This window comes from Rattus norvegicus, chromosome 16 (assembly GCF_036323735.1).
Source record: "Rattus norvegicus strain BN/NHsdMcwi chromosome 16, GRCr8, whole genome shotgun sequence".
Classification (NCBI taxonomy): Eukaryota; Metazoa; Chordata; class Mammalia; order Rodentia; family Muridae; genus Rattus; species Rattus norvegicus.
In genome coordinates, this window is record NC_086034.1 from 88,352,178 (window position 1) to 88,369,443 (window position 17,266).

Sequence of the window (17,266 nt, forward strand, 5' to 3'; positions counted from 1 at the left end):
TGAAATGACAAGCAATAAAAATTTCCCTGTAAGTTCACACTTCAATTTGTAGAGTGAAACCCATGGTGCTTAATCATAGCAGAAGTAAAGAATGACAAATAATATCCTGAAATTGTATTGACTGGTTTTAAAAACTATAAAAATAAAAAAAAAGACAAAAAAGACAGAGAATCTAATATAGTCTCGATTTTCCCGCCAATTCATTAAAAAATGGAAAAAAGATACTCAAAATACTGAAGATGATTCACTTTGTGACTCTTGTTTGCTGGGTGAGCTCTTAACAGACCCACGGGAAGATGTACGGCTCAGCGTCTGTGTCCATGTCTGCTATCACCTTAGATAGACATTGCTTCCAGGTCTGCTAAAAATAGATGCAGATTTGTCAGCCACTTCAAAATTCCTAGGTCATGATATGTTTTCATTATACTTAAAAAGAGGACAAAATGCCCATGCCTCTTCTCGGCTGCCCACTTGTCTTTGCTGAAATAAATATTTTGGAGGACAAAAAGAAAGTCATGAAGACGAAATACTTTTTGATAACATTCTTTGCCTGACACTGCCAACATTATATGATTTCTTTTTAATGTTCATTTATTTGGCAAAAGATGCTGAATTCATTGTTGCCAATTCTCCCCCAGGAAGAACTAGACGATAAAGCTATTCTTTATTTTTCTCACTTGCAAATGACATCCCTTGGGTCTTTTGCAAGGCACAGAAGTGATTTTCAAAGTCACCTGTCATTAGATTTTTTTTGCTGTTGTCATTCAAATGAAATAACCTTCAAAGTTGCAAATATTCTTATCCAAAAAGCTAGGCTGATTCATAACCCAATTTGAAGATAGTGAGCCATTAAAAATTGCAGAGGAAAAATGCTACCGCAAAAGCACGTCTGCCATAACTCAAAATCAGAAATGAAGCCGCTACACCCATGTAAGAAAAAGGACTTTTCAAACATATCAAGAGTAAACAAAGACAATACAACAAACATTATTCTGTAAGATAAATTAGATGTGATAATAAAGACGAGAATCTGCTGAGAGGTTATAAGTAAGAAACGTGAGTGGTACGAGGATCCAGATTTTATTTTATTCAGAGTTTCCACCAGAAGTAGCTCAGTGGTAAACTACTTGCTAGTGGGATGAGGTCTTGTGTTCAATTGCAAGTACTACGTTAAAATAAGAAAAAAAATGCTCCCATGTTGTAGAAAAGAAATACAGGTAAAATTCATTGGGACACTTGAATCCTGACTGCGGGAGGGGGGACGGGTGGGAGCAGTGGCAGAAACAGGTTGGTAGAGAGAAAAAACGAGATAGACACTTAAGTCTCCTCTGTTTTGAGTTTGAATCCTCATCAGAAATTGCGTAGTAGAACTCACAAAGGGAAGGAAAGTGATCTGCAAATAAGAAAAGATGAAATGCCCTGAAGTCATAGAGACAGTGAAAAACAGCAGCCGATTGCTGATTGCTCCCTGCTACTCTGGGAAGCCTCCCAGCTCTTGGTATACTGGATGAGCTACTTAGAAAGAATTTACCCCTATAGCTATAATTAATTAGCCCTGGATTAAGTCTTGTTCCAGATTCCACCTAACAAACTAAGAGGCCTGGCTCAGAATGTCTAATGTGTCCCCAGTGAAATTAACTTAATTCAAACATAAGGGGTCTGGCAGACTTATGAGATTATGAAATGGCCAAGACTCACTCTTGAGTATTTTTTATAATACATGGCTTCTAGAAATACATGAAGGTCATGAAGAAAAATAAATATAATAAAATATATCAGCTGAAGCAAAATGAAAACTGACAGATTTTTAGAACTATTATTTATGATAAACTGTAACAATTATTTCAAAGCATAGCATGAGCTATTAAAGTGGAGCTAGAGAAGGTGAAGGAAAGCTCAAAATCAAACCATAAACTGGTAGAAATAAGACCTACAATAATTCGGATGAAAAAAAATTTATTTGAAAGGAATAACAAAAGTTTAATCAGTGGGAAGGAAAACTGAAATTAAAGGCAGGAGTAGACATCATCCAAAGTGAGACTACTTAAAAAAGTAAACAGAAAAATAGTGGGCCATAGTATATTCTGACTGCAATTCTTCTCAGCGAGGAAAACAAGTGGAGAATGCACACAAGGTATCTGAGGAAATGACGGTCAACATATTTCCAAATTTAGTGGACCTGAGGAACAAGAATTTCAACAACCTCAAAAAATGCAAATAAAAATAACACAGAAAAGTAGTTATGTTTGTACTACAGGAGTAAAAGGAATAAATCCAGGGAGTGGACTTAGAGGACTTGTTACATAGAGAAGCAGAACTAAGAATAACTGTAGACTTATTACTGAGAATTAAGTGAGAGATTATTAGAGAGCCACACAGTCTCTTCAGTGTATATAAGAAAACACCTGCCAGACTAGGTTCCTGAGTCAGGCAATATTTATTGTTAAAAAGTGTAGATGAAATAATTCAATTATCTTCATGCACAGAGACGTTAGAACAACCAAAAGCAGACATACAAACATAGAAACATTTTATCAAGGCCTACCAGGTAGAAGAAAAATGAAATGGAAATTATTCAAAATTGGGATTTACACACAGAACTAAGGAAATTAGAAGAGATAAATGTATGGTCCCACTCATCCAAAGTTTGAGAGAGGATTCTAGAACTCAGCTATCACAAGTTCTTACTATGTGCTTGAATTAACTAATGCAATATGCCACATATATATGATAATGTATTTATGGAGGCCAGAGGACCAACTGATATCATTTAACTGTTTTATCTAAGTTAACATAGAAGACAAAGTGTAGTTATGCCTACATATATTTAATTGTAAATTAGGCACAAGGGTAATGATTAAAGGGGGAGAAATATAAATGTGTAGAGTCTAAAGTTGAACAAAACTGTGTTATCAATATTATTAAATGTAATATGTCTGACTATCCTTCTCTCAAAAGGATCATCACAGTGAACTGAAGGGCAAAATACAGATACTCTCAGACCATGAAATTATATTCAACTTGAGATGTAGACAAAAGAGAATAAAATTGTGGAAAACATAAAATGACTACATTAGGAAAATGTGTAGTTGCCCTTGATAGTTCTACCAGGATGAAGTATGTGTTCAGTAAGAAATATAGTCATGAGTAGAGGTTTGTTTTATCATAATGAAAGTATTGAGTTCATCAAAAAGAAGTGTCATTTTAAATACATATGCTGCACATAAGATAATTAACATTAGATCTGGGAAAACATCATTATTGTGATAACCAAGGACTTCACAGACTGTTCTTGCTTCCAAGTAATTCTTTGTTAGCAGCAATACTTATGCTAGCCTACATTTCCTCTGGCCATTTGACAAGCTATAAAATTCATGCCCTTGTGTATCTGACATAATATTCCAGTTAAATGAGTAGGTATTGTATTTGATTCACTTGTTGTGAGACACCAACTAGCAGCGAATCAAAGAATCAATGACAGGAAACCATTCAATTTGTGAATTCTTTTCTAGATAGCAAAGAAACTAGTGTGCTGTGTATCCAACATTCTCCGCCTCCTCCTCCTCCTCCTCCCCCTCCTCCTCCTCCTCCTCCTCTTCCTTCTCCTCCTCCTCCTCTTCCTCCTCCTCGTTGTTCTTCTTTGCAATGGCTTTTTTTCTGACTAGTTTGATTAGGGACATGAAGCTGGTGCCATATGTATAAATAATGTTTGGAGGTTGTAAGTAAATAATGTAAGTGGTGCTATTCTCCCACACTACCACTTCCCAGTTTGTATTATAATACTTTTAAGGGCTAGAGAAGTAGCTAAATGATTGAATATGTTCCTAGTGATTGTTATCTTTTGTTCAGATTTTTTCAACAGACTTTTAAGATGTTAAGGAGAGGCAAACTGAATATTGAAGTTGTAGTTTGTTGGTAAATAGCTGAAGATTAGACAAACTTTCAGAAGTTCTTGAACCACTAAGCATCTTCATGAAAATCTACCCTTGGACAAATCCAATAGACATAGAGTAGAAAAGGATTTAATTTTTCTTGAAAAACTCAATTCACTACAAAAACTCATCACATAAGAAGAGATAGAAAAAAATCATACCAATAAAATATATTAGAATACTCCAGAGATCAGTGTAAAGCCCCATTCTCAATCATGACAGGTTTAAAATATTCTTTATGATCAGAAATAAAGAAACATCACAGTTTACAGACCTTCCCTTCAACACAGTACTGGAAATATTAGTCAAGGCAATTAGACAAGGAAAAGAAATACAAAATATTTGATCATTAAAGAAGAAATAAATTTCCAGTTACAGATATCAGTATCTAGATTTTTAATATTTAGAGAATTTTAAATTCAAGTAGATAAGACACTTGTATTTAATATTATGCATTTCATCTGTAATAACAAAAAATAATTTTAATGTCTTTAGATCAAAAAATTTAAAACACCCCACAATAACAGCACATATAAAATCCAAAGGTCTCACAATAGACTCATTTGAAGGATGCCACTATGTCTTTATAAAGTAAAAATTATTCTAAGGAGTTCACACATTTGCAGATACATTTGCAGATGCATGCACATACATAATTACTACAACTGTATGAAAATTAACATTAGCAAGATAATACTGTTTACAATAGCATCAAAAGAGTGAAAGTATATGAAAGCAAAATAATTGAAATCTGAAAAGAATAATATAATTCTGAGAGAAACAAAGATGAGTTTAGCATTATTAGGTGTTACAAGCTTAATACCATCATTCTCATTCCAGAAAAAGAAAAATGTACCCTAAACTTTATAAGAAACCACAAGCATCTTAACTACAAAATTCTTTTGATAAGGCAAGAAAAAGATAGAAGGAATAAAATTTCTGGTTTGATTACACATTATAAAATATAATACTGACAACACCGCATACATAGGAGAGATTATGGAATGTATAATGTTTTATGTGTAAAGTAATAGCTACTAAGAATAAGGATATCAGCTGATAAGAATATCAATATCACTGATTAGGAAAAGTCAATATCTTTAGGAAATATTTGGAATCTGAATATTAGCATATAAATGAATGAAGGTGTTTGCTCCCCTCATACTATGTGCAAAAGTACCGTTAGAATGACAGAAAGATTTGAATATAAGACCTAACTGGAGAAAACCCTTGGATACATAGCTTTTTCAAATCATTACTAGATTTGGTAATGACTTATTAGAATTGACAGCAAAAGAATTCTGAAGAACATGTAACACAAGAAAAGAATGGATTATATATTCAAATGAACATGCATTATCTTTTCCAGCTTACAAGGTAAAAAGAAATATTTATAAATATTTGACAGTGGGCAGTTAATTTCTAGAACATACAAAGACCTTAAATTCTAGGAAAAAATATCAAATTGATTTAAAAATTTGAAAAAGACTAGAATAGACATTCCTTCAAAGATAATATGCAAATGAGAAGCAAGGATATTTGATGATGCTCAGCATCAATAACTTCCAGGAACCAATGCACCTGGCAACAATGCCCATCCATTCTAGGAAGGACAGCATTAAGTGAGCACACAGCTACAAAATTATATACAGCCAAACTGAGGTCACCTAGTCACTGGATACTTTAAATTTTATAAAAGCAAGAGTTTCCTTTGCCATTTGACCTACTAGCTCTAATTTTGCGTCAATATTATCTGAAGTAATTGAAAGACACAGCTTGTTGAGGTATGTGCATGTCAGGTTCAAAGCACCTACTAAGGAAATTTACTAAGAACTTCAGGAATGCTGAAGTCTGCCGCGGCTGAATGTCTAAATACTAAGTATGGAAATGAACACTGAGAACATTTTAAGATCTAGATAAAAAGTCACAAAGCAGTACATCTTGCATGGATCTAGGTCTATAGACACAAACACATCAAATTCAAAGAAACGGGAAGTTGAATGGTGCTTCCCCATTAGTTTGTGAGGAGGGGCATTGGAGATGGGCTGAATGTACAATGTTTAATCTTAATAATTCAAGATTGAGAAGCAAATACTTAAGGAAATGCTTCCCTGAGGGTGCTTCTGGAGATAATTGATTAATAAAGGAGAACTGTTCAAAATGTAGGTAGCACCATTGATCAGTCTGGACTTCTAGATTAGACAAATTGTCCTCTGTTTTCTTCCCCATGAAAATTGAACAGTTGCTTTGTCAGATGCTCCCCTTTAAACTTTAAACTTCAAGATAGTCTAGGAACAATGGAAACAGGTAACTATGGACTTAAACTTCTCACCCTTTGAACCAAAGTAAGTATTTCCTTTTTTTTAGTTTTTCACAGTGCCAAGGATCAGCCTTGACCAATGTTCTACCTGAGATGGTTCTTTAGACAGCTCTCTATAGAAACCTTCTTGGCTCTGAGTATGCTCAAGACAGCTGTCACTGCTTGAGACAATTATAAATGCTCTTTGAATAACTCATGGGTTTTTTAACCATGAGCAGAATTTAAAAAGCTGCTATAAAACATTCTTAAATTTTACAAACAAGTCAGAAATCTTGTTAGAAAAAATTCTTTATTTTTAGTTGTCAGCCAGCCTTTAAATGCTGAGTCATCTGGAGAGATGTCTCAGTGGTTAAGAGCACTGACTACTCTTTCAGAGGTCCTGAGTTCAAATCCCAGCAACCACATGGTAGTTCACTACAATCTGTAGTGAGATCTGATGCCCTCTTCTGGTGTGTCTGAATACAACTACAATGTACTTATACATAATAAATAAATTAATCTTTAAAAGAAATTCTAAAAGTAATTCCACAGTTTTTCAATCAAAATCAGAAAGCCAGAAAAATTATTAAAGAGATATGTTAGCTCTTCAAGCAATTCTCTCTAGGTGTTTGCTAGAAAACATTGTAATCGTGCTGTGTTGGCTCTCTAAGTGATTCTTGAAATTTCCTACCAAGGTCAGAAATCCTGTTAAAAAAATAATTTGAAAGATCTATGAAAATTTATAAAAGAGTCATGTTCAATCTCCATGGGTTTTTTCCCAACGAAAATCAGGAATCCTGGTTAGAAAAAATTATTGAAGAGCTGTGTTCATTCTCCAGAGATCTCTAGAAAGCTCAGGCCTCACTAGAAAAAAATTCTAAAAACTAATTGGTATTTCTCTATGCTAGCTCATCTAATGCAGACTAGTAGCTCAGTTTTTTATTTACATATCAATTCAGTTAATTATTTCAGGTTCCTCTTGACCATCCCACTCATCAGCATTCCATAACCATAGCTCCTTGACTCTTACAGAAAGGACAACAAGTACATTTTTTTTTAACATTGGCAAAGAATTTAGACATCTACCTGACTTTGTAAACTTAGCTGGGTCCCTAAATCTCTTTATCTCTGTCAGTATTTTTCTGATAAGCTGGACAATGGTATAGTTGCCTCTGTTTTTCTAGTTCCAATATGTCCCTAAAATTCATATTTCATTATTATATTTTGCATGGTTGAAAAATGATATATTTTTGAACTCATGTTTTCAGAATTCTTTCCCACACCCTTAAGGGCAGTCCTTACATCTATAGCAGCCACTGACACTTGTGGAAGCCCTCGAACTTCTGGCTATGTTTCAAGAGTGGGAACCATATAATTACATCTCTTACATGGCTAACCAGGACTCAGCATTTCAGTTATTTTTTATCATAGTAACAAAAAGTTAGCTAACATATTAGTTTCTAGATCTTTAAATTTATATATTTATATGAACATACTGTGACTAATACACTCCTGAAAACTGATTAAAAAAGAAAATTTTATGATATGTGGATTTTATCATGATAAAGGTAGAATAATCTATTAATGAAAAACTCATGAAAGAACTAGAGATTTAAAAATATATTAGTGAGGTTTTAATATTCTTTTTCCATAATTGATAACAGTTTAGAATCCAGCTTTATAAACAACTAAAATTCCAATACTCATTTTAATATGTCATTAAATAAAAGATGACAATAAATATGTTAATATGGATGTCAATGAAGACTTTGTAATTAATGCCATGCAGCTGCCACTTAAGGATAAATTCTATCCTTTAAGGAAATGTAAATGCACTCATTCCTTTGTATTAAGTACTTAATTGTGTGTGTGTGCTATGAAAGGATATATGTGAACATTTTATTAAAAACAACACAATTTGTGGCCTCATGCTGCCCGAGAATAAAATACAAGTCACAAGATAACTACATTATTTCAAATGTTTACATCAAGTGTGTTTGTAAATATATGACTTGCAGATAGAAACTGCATAGATTCAATAACCAAAGTAATGTGAGTACAGAGCAGTATTGGTTGGATCCAATATTTAGGGGACTTTAAAGAAACAAAATCTCCATTTCTCTATCTCTTTCTATCTATATCTTTCCCTTTCTCCTGTTTCCCTTTCTCCTGTCTTCCTTTCTCTTTTTGTTACCATCTCCCCTCAGTCTCTGTTTTGGTCTCTGTCGCTCTAATTTTATCTCTTCTTTGTCTTTCTTAGTCTCTGTCTCTGTCTCTGCTGCTCACTTATTTCAGTTATCTTTGACTGCATATTGTATCTGGGAGACCAGATACATTGGAGAAAAATGTTAGTATACTGAAGTCTTCCTGAGCTGGATGGCTTTGTGGGCTAACTGAAGGTTATTCACAGGTAAGAACTATGTAAATTATACTTAGATAAACTTGAGTACATAAATAGAAAAAATAGAGGAAGAGGAGTTTCAAATGTGATCTCAAGGATTTTCTGTCTAAATATTATTGATTTCATCAAGTAACCTTTGTTTGTAGGATAAAGCTCTTTACAGCTAAGAAATGAAATGCCAGTGTCCATCAAAAAGTGGAAATTTGGAAGTTAATTAAATTAAAGAAAATAAACAGTTTTTTGGAAAGAGCTATTCACATTATTCTGGAAGCTTGGCTCAAGTTTTATTTGTGTGGGAGATTCTATTTTTTTATCAGCAATCATTAATATTTGTAGCTCTGATGGTTAGTTAGTGTAGTGCACTTTCTGGGACATTTGATAGAAAATGCTGTAATAATGAAAAATATCCTACTCAGCAAAGGAAGGAGGAACATACAAATGGGATGATGGATGCCATAGATTTACAACCTTCAGAAATATAAAATGCAGAGGAAATGGGCAAAAGTACTTACCAAAGCCGTTTATTGCACAGTTTTGCTGTGTGTTGCTATTGAAGTTGCTTAGCAGTTCCCTAGAAACCCTTTCCAGATTGCACATGAATCTATTGTCATGCAAAGAGGTGCTTAGTACATTCATTTTCTAGAACCCTTTCAACGTCATTCCATGTTGAGGGAGGTCCCCACATATTAACTAAGAAATGCTCTTGCTCAATGAATTTTCTTTGAAGAGTTAAAAAAGGAACTACCCTATGGGATCATCCAATAGTTGAATCAATATTCACTTATGGGTATGGACTGACAATACAGATTTGGAGAGGTCAACTGATAGAGAAACCATCTGAACTTCCCCATAACTTCTTTTCTAATTCAATGTGAATTGGAAAGAAGGTTCTTTAAGCCTTATTCCCTCTCTGGTTGGCCCTTTCCATCATATTCTATTGAATTTAATTCCCCTGTGGTCTTGAAATTGTTTAACTAGTCATCAATTTGGAAATGTTTTTATTAGACACATGTGCATAGCCCAAGGGTATTGAGTAAAGCAAAGGAGAGTTGTGCTACATTCCTTTCACGTTCTCAGTCACATTCACCAGAGTGTATCTGGTGTATTTGAGCATTATAATATGACTTCTATATACAAGCACCTAGTCATTCTGTACCACAAAGACAACCTTTTGCACATTGCGCTTCTCTGTTCTTTTCAGCTTGCTAGTGTCCTTTCCATGACCTCCATCTCCCAAAATACAGCAATGAAGCTTGACACATTCTAAGCAAATACTTTAGCATCTCCAGGGCATCTGCTCACTCTGATACCTCCTGCAGTCTGCTGTCACCCCTCTGGCCTATCTGACTTACTTTTACTTATATTCAAATCACATATAATTAGAATCAACAGACCTGAAGAACTCCTCTCCCTTAATTAAACTTGATTGGCCTGTGTATGCTCTTTTCCCAGTGTGCCTACCCTCAACAAGGTACAACATGGTATGGGTTACCTCATCAAACCCAAAGTGATATTCTTTATATAGGCATCTCTGCTTAGCCCATAGCAGACATTCAACAAGTATTTATTGGATTCAAATAAAATAAACGATATCTTAGATAATCAAGCGCAAAACCGATTTTACTGAAACTTAAATAATTCAGTATGTCTTTTTGTCAGAAAAATTCATGCTGAATGAAAGCGATTGACTACTGCTAGCAAGTAACTTTACTATGAAGTCAAGTAGCCACTATAAAACAATTAAAAATGTAATCTCAGTAATTTCTAAAAGCTCTTCTGGTTTCTTAGAGAAAATAGTTTTCATTCAAAGGCAGAAATGGACACTAGTTAACTTCAGTATGTGTGGAAAATGCTTTCTTAAATACAGGTACAGTATCATCCATAGACAAATGAGGAAACCATGACAAACAAGGAGGTGTGTGTCATTGTCAGTGTGCTTGGATCTAACTGCACACTTGTAATGGACTTAGTGTATTTAAACCTCAGATTCTACAACTGCCAAGAAGAATTTTAGCCCATGCAATAAGAACTGTTAAATGGATGGAATGAAATGATGTACGTATACACTTAGCATAGCACTTATCCAATTAAAAACAACTTCATTGTTATGGAAGTGTGTGATCTATACGACCCTCATTTACATGGCAACCACTATCTATGATGTACACAAGTCCAATGTCAACAGGACAGATAGCAGGTATTAATTGTGAGGCACATGTATGTACAACCTCATTGAAATATATATACATATATATATATATATATATATATATATATATATATATTCTAAAGGTTAGATCTCCTTTTGGTTTATCCCAAGAGTGATAATAAGACACATATTGGAGAGAGGTAGAAACATATGTATTCAGATATTAAACATCTTAATATCTTATCATGTGAGTGTTTGACATCATCTATTCTTCTGTTTATCTAACTTAATAATAATAAAGTATAAAATAGTAATGGCTCTCATAGGCAGCAGGAGGGTGAAGACATTGTGGATGGCAGTTCTTGAGGGGGAAAACTTTTTCAGGACTTCAGTTTGTATCACTGAAGAGGTGATGGAGTGGTTAGGAAGAAGACATTTTAGTCTTACCTCTTAGCATTACAATTTTACTGCTTTAAAGTAATTATAATTTTCATTGCAGGATCTATTAAGAAAGCTTTTACCTGACAGTAATTTTTCTTGTACTTACAGGTCATTATTAGAATGAAGTGAAGAAAGGAAGGCATGAAGGGGAAATGGGACTGTTTACGGAGCACATCTACACAAAGGAGACAGGGGGAAGTGCTGTGCTCTTCAGTGTCTTTGTAGCATAAATCACTGAGGCAGAGGAATTTTTGACAGCTTTCCCTAAGTGCTCGCTTCAAGGGTGAGACCAAATGTGAGTTGACGTCACATTAGTGGTTCTTTTCACATAATATAACTAACATCTAATCTTAGTTCTTAACACTCTGGATATGCAATTATTTCCTACTTTATCATTTAGCATCTAGAAGATAGATTCACATTCCTCTTAACTTGCTTATTTATATAACCAATTTGAGATAATAATTGTCATTAATAAATATCCTCATGACAAATGTTTGAATATATATGTGTTCAACACACATACAGACACACACACACATACACACACACACACACACACACACACACACACACACACACACACATTATTTCTACATAGGAAGAAAGAAAGTAAATCCAATCTCCAATGTTCCTACAATTCAATGAAGGAAGTAGAGGTAAACAGAAGATCTGTCTTTCTCCCAAATCAGTGTTTTCACATCTCACATGCCATTGCACATTCCCAGGCAGACATGGGATCCTTATATTCCTCAACTAAGTAACACATCCCAAATTCATCTTTAAAGAATTTCCATTCTAGCAACTCACCATAGAACAAATGACAACCACAACATGCTTTTATTTTTGCATCAATCTTAATGATTATTCAAACCACACAAAAGTTATAGCATACAGTGGGAGCAGATAGAAATGGAGTGAATTGTGGCAATATTTACTGAGCAGGAAGCAAGGAGAAAGCAGTTTGAATTCCAATGACATACTTGGTTTTTAAGGGTGATGACCTCACCTCCATGTTTCTGGACCCGTATTGTTGTGCCCAGTTGAAAGTTTGGTTCTTCATGTTTGAGGAGTAAATTATGCTTAAGAAATCCTACATCAACTACAAGCTTTGCTAGCATTAGAAGATTTCTGTAATTTCATAAATTATGTCAAGCATCATTTTAACTAACAAGGTCATCCTCCTTCCATGTATTTATCCTAAAGGGAATTTACTGCAGACATTAAATATAGAACAACTTCTTGTGTAGTCATTAAAGTTTGATAGGCAGCTACTGTAATCCATGAATTATCTAAGACACCATCCTAGCCAGTTGTTTGATTTTTTTCTCATTTGTGTCTTTCTTAAAACCAATCTTCCTAGAATTAGGAAACCTAATTACTACCTGTCTCTCATAATTCTAAAGGCATTAACTTTGACATAACTATCATTAGAACAAAACATGGGTAAGGGTATTGCCATGCAGAGAGGGTGAGTGACTAGATAAGCTGACTCTTGATTTCCTGTACTTGTCTGTTCAAATCCCATGTCTGCCCTAGTTATAAGATTTGTATAAAACTAAACCAAAATTCTTTATTTGCTTAGCATGTTGCATGTAATTTGTGCACTCATTTTTAAGGACTCTAGAATTTCAGTCTTTTGAAGTAACTCAACAATAAACAGGAAGCCAGGGTAAACCACAACATGCAAGTCTGGAAGACAGCTCCAATTTATGTTTTCTTCACATGACCTATTTTAATGAGGAAAGAAAATCATAAAATTAGCTTTTATCTAATACTCTAAAAGTTGGTTGTGACAAGTGTTGCTGAAGACAAAGGAAACATTACCTCATGCTGGTGGCTGAGAACCTTCAGTGAAGGGGAAGGTCCCAGAGCTGGGCAGCTGGTAACCAAAAACCACCCAGTTGATGTCAACCAGGGGCCATCTCCCTCCTTTGCCAGAGAAAACATAGCCACACTTTGCTTACAGTGTCTGGTGTCAGAATGACCAAACTCTTGGCTCCCCTTCCTTTAGGATTATGGCAAGAGAGCCAAGGCACACAACCAGTATACCCACCCTGCCAGCTGTAAGCCAGAAGGAGGCAAAGAACGCTGCAAATTGTGAGTCACTGCTTTGAAGATTTAGACGCCAAAATAGGACAACAGATTTTTTTAATTATTAAAAAAAAGAGAAGAAGAAGAAGAAGCTGAAATTACCCCTTCTTGTATTTCAGTATTGAGTTTGTGGGGATCAGAATGCAAAGGCTTATTTTCCCATGTAAATGTTGCAAAAGGGGACATAAGAACACATCCCTTTTAAGTTATCTTCATCACTAATTTACTCAGAAATGTAAGCAACTCAAGATACCATATAAACAAGCTGCTAAGAAACAATCGTGTAAATAGCATTGAATGAGGACAAAGATACAGGAAAGCAGAATATCAAAGAAGTAAACGAGAGTCTTAGATAGCTTCAGTATGTACACAGGCACAATCAGACAGGGTTCAATGACAACGTAACAGAAATGAAAGAAAAGCTTCACACTTGAAAACAACGCTGAGAATTAAAAATCAATGACGGAAAACTTTGCTACCTACAAAACCTCTGTGTCAGGAGTCCATCAAAGTTCTAAGACTGGCAGATCGCATATCTCTATAACATTCATCCGTCAAATGCATAGCCTGATGCAACAACAAGCAAACACTGGTCAAGGCAAAACCGACACAATTTCCAACATATCTGACTATCCTGTATTATGTTGGACAAGAAACTTTGATAGATTATAGGGCAGCAAATAGATAAGCAGATTAGCCGTGGATATGATACAGTATTCCAGAAGAGGAAAACTAACACAGTGTGTTTATTCCTTAGTTTTGATGAATTAAGCATTGTTGTGTGAGCTGAGACTAGCAGAAAAAGCCAATGGAAAGGTGTATGAGGCACGAGCTTTTCATCACAGGAATGCTTTTAACACTTATTCTGTTCAAAATCTGAAAAAAGTAGTAAGAACTATTGACTTCTTGAAGTCAATGCAGACATGACTTCAAAATTATGTTGAGGAAGCAGTGTCCAGTTTATCTTAGCTGGATGTTTCAAGTATAGCAATCGATGATGGTTATTTCAGGATAGTAACAACATAAAAATTCAACTTTCATCAACCTTTTCTTGGACACTTGTCTCATTTCTAGGCAATGGAGACCAAATGCAGAAAACTAGCTATATAGGTAATCGAATGGAAACAATTTAGGAAACTAGCAAGTTTAATAATAATAATAATAATAATAATAATAATAATAATAATAATAATAATAATAAAATCTGTACTGGAACAAAATAAAACATATTAAAATAATCATTGAGGTTCAATGCCCATCTAATGAGCTGCCTTGCTGGTCATGGGATGAAAATCTTAAATAATAGATTGATAATAATGGAATAATGGGCTTCCTGGTTGCTGCCGCTGCAGAGAGCCCCTGGGCAGCACCCCACGAGCGAACCTGAGCCTCGGGACCACAGGTAAGACCAAATTTTCTGCTGCAAGAAAGCTGCCTGGTGAGCTTGGGACACACGGAAGCAGAATTTCTCTAGGACCGGGCACATTCTGTGTTTACCGGAAGTCCCACACCCGCGGATCCCGGCCCGCAGCAGCTCTCTGCTCCCAGACCCGGTGAGAGAGAGACCCAACCGCCTGGTCAGGTGGTGCAGCCTGAGGCTGCAGAGCAGAAGAGACCACCAACACTGCTCACCCCTGCCCACATCCCTGGCCCAAGAGGAAACTGTATAAGGCCTCGGGGCTCCCGTGGGGGAGGGCCCAGGAGCAGCAGGACACCTGCCTGAGACACCTCCGGAACCTGAAAGAAACAGACCGGATAAACAGTTCTCTGCACCTAAATCCCGTGGGAGGGAGAGCTAAACCTTCAGAGAGGCAGACAAGCCTGGGAAACCAGAAGAGACTGCTCCCTGCACACACATCTCGGACGCCAGAGGAAAAAGCCAAAGACCATCTGGAACCCTGGTGCACTGAAGCTCCCGGAAGGGGCGGCACAGGTCTTCCTGGTTGCTGCCACTGCAGAGAGCCCCTGGGCAGCACCCCACAAGCGAACCTGAGCCTCAGGACCACAGGTAAGACCAACTTTTCTGCTGCAAGAAAGCTGCCTGGTGAACTCAAGACACAGGCCCACAGGAACAGCTGAAGACCTGTAGAGAGGAAAAACTACACGCCCGAAAGCAGAACACTCTGTCCCCATAACTGACTGAAAGAGAGGAAAACAGGTCTACAGCACTCCTGACACACAGGCTTATAGGACAGTATAGCCACTGTCAGAAATAGCAGAACAAAGTAACACTAGAGATAATCTGATGGCGAGAGGCAAGCTCAGGAACCCGAGCAACAGAAACCAAGACTACATGCCATCATCAGAGCCCAATTCTCCCACCAAAACAAACATGGAATATCCAAACACACCAGAAAAGCAAGATCTAGTTTCAAAATCATATTTGATCATGATGCTGGGGGACTTCAAGAAAGACATGAACACACATAGGGAAACACAGGAAAACATTAATAAACAAGTAGAAGCCTACAGAGAGGAATCGCAAAAATCCCTGAAAGAATTCCAGGAAAACACAATCAAACAGTTGAAGGAATTAAAAATGGAAATAGAAGCAATCAAGAAAGAACACATGGAAACAACCCTGGATATAGAAAACCAAAAGAAGAGACAAGGAGCTGTAGATACAAGCTTCACCAACAGGATACAAGAGATGGAAGAGATATCTCAGGAGCAGAAGATTCCATAGAAATCATTGACTCAACTGTCAAAGATAATGTAAAGCGGAAAAAGCTACTGGTCCAAAACATACAGGAAATCCAGGACTCAATGAGAAGATCAAACCTAAGGATAATAGGTATAGAAGAGAGTGAAGACTCCCAGCTCAAAGGAACAGTAAATATCTTCAACAAAATCATAGAAGAAAACTTCCCTAACCTAAAAAAAGAGATACTCATAGACATACAAGAAGCCTACAGAACTCCAAATAGATTGGACCAGAAAAGAAACACCTCCCGTCACATAATTGTCAAAACACCAAACGCACAAAATAAAGAAAGAATATTAAAAGCAGTAACGGAAAAAGGTCAAGTAACATATAAAGGGAGACCTATCAGAATCACACCAGACTTCTCGCCAGAAATTATGAAGGCCAGAAGATCCTGGACTGATGTCATACAGACCCTAAGAGAACAAAAATGCCAGCCCAGGTTACTGTATCCAGCAAAACTCTCAATTAACATTGATGGAGAAACCAAGATATTCCATGACAAAACCAAATTTACACAATATCTTTCTACAAATCCAGCACTACAAAGGATAATAAATGGTAAAGCCCAACATAAGGAGGCAAGCTACACCCTAGAAGAAGCAAGAAACTAATCGTCTTGGCAACAAAACAAAGAGAATGAAAGCACACAAACATAACCTCACATCCAAATATGAATATAAAGGGAAACAATAATCACTATTCCTTAATATCTCTCAATATCAATGGCCTCAATTCCCCAATAAAAAGACATAGATTAACAAACTGGATACGCAATGAGGACCCTGCATTCTGCTGCCTACAGGAAACACACCTCAGAGACAAAGACAGACACTACCTCAGAGTGAAAGGCTGGAAAACAACTTTCCAAGCAAATGGTCAGAAGAAGCAAGCTGGAGTAGCCATTCTAACATCAAATAAAATCAATTTCCAACTAAAAGTCATCAAAAAAGATAAGGAAGGACACTTCATATTCATCAAAGGAAAAATCCACCAAGATGAACTCTCAATCCTAAATATCTATGCCCCAAATACAAGGGCACCTACATACGTAAAAGAAACCTTACTAAAGCTCAAAACACACATTGCACCTCACACAATAATAGTGGGAGATTTCAACACCCCACTCTCATCAACGGACAGATCATGGAAACAGAAATTAAACAGTGATGTCGACAGACTAAGAGAAGTCATGAGCCAAATGGACTTAACGGATATTTATAGAACATTCTATCCTAAAGCAAAA

At 36.1% G+C, this 17,266-nt stretch overlaps 1 long non-coding RNA gene across 2 annotated transcripts in view; it reads left to right on the top strand.

Moving 5' to 3' along the window:
• Positions 1–17,266, top strand: part of LOC102546842 (uncharacterized) — an 81,329-nt gene that overhangs the window by 52,909 nt on the left and 11,154 nt on the right. For both annotated transcript variants that reach the window (XR_005495138.2, XR_010058802.1), the window contains one exon: positions 11,331–11,517. This is a non-coding gene — a long non-coding RNA (uncharacterized LOC102546842). The remainder of the gene's footprint in view (positions 1–11,330; positions 11,518–17,266) is intronic.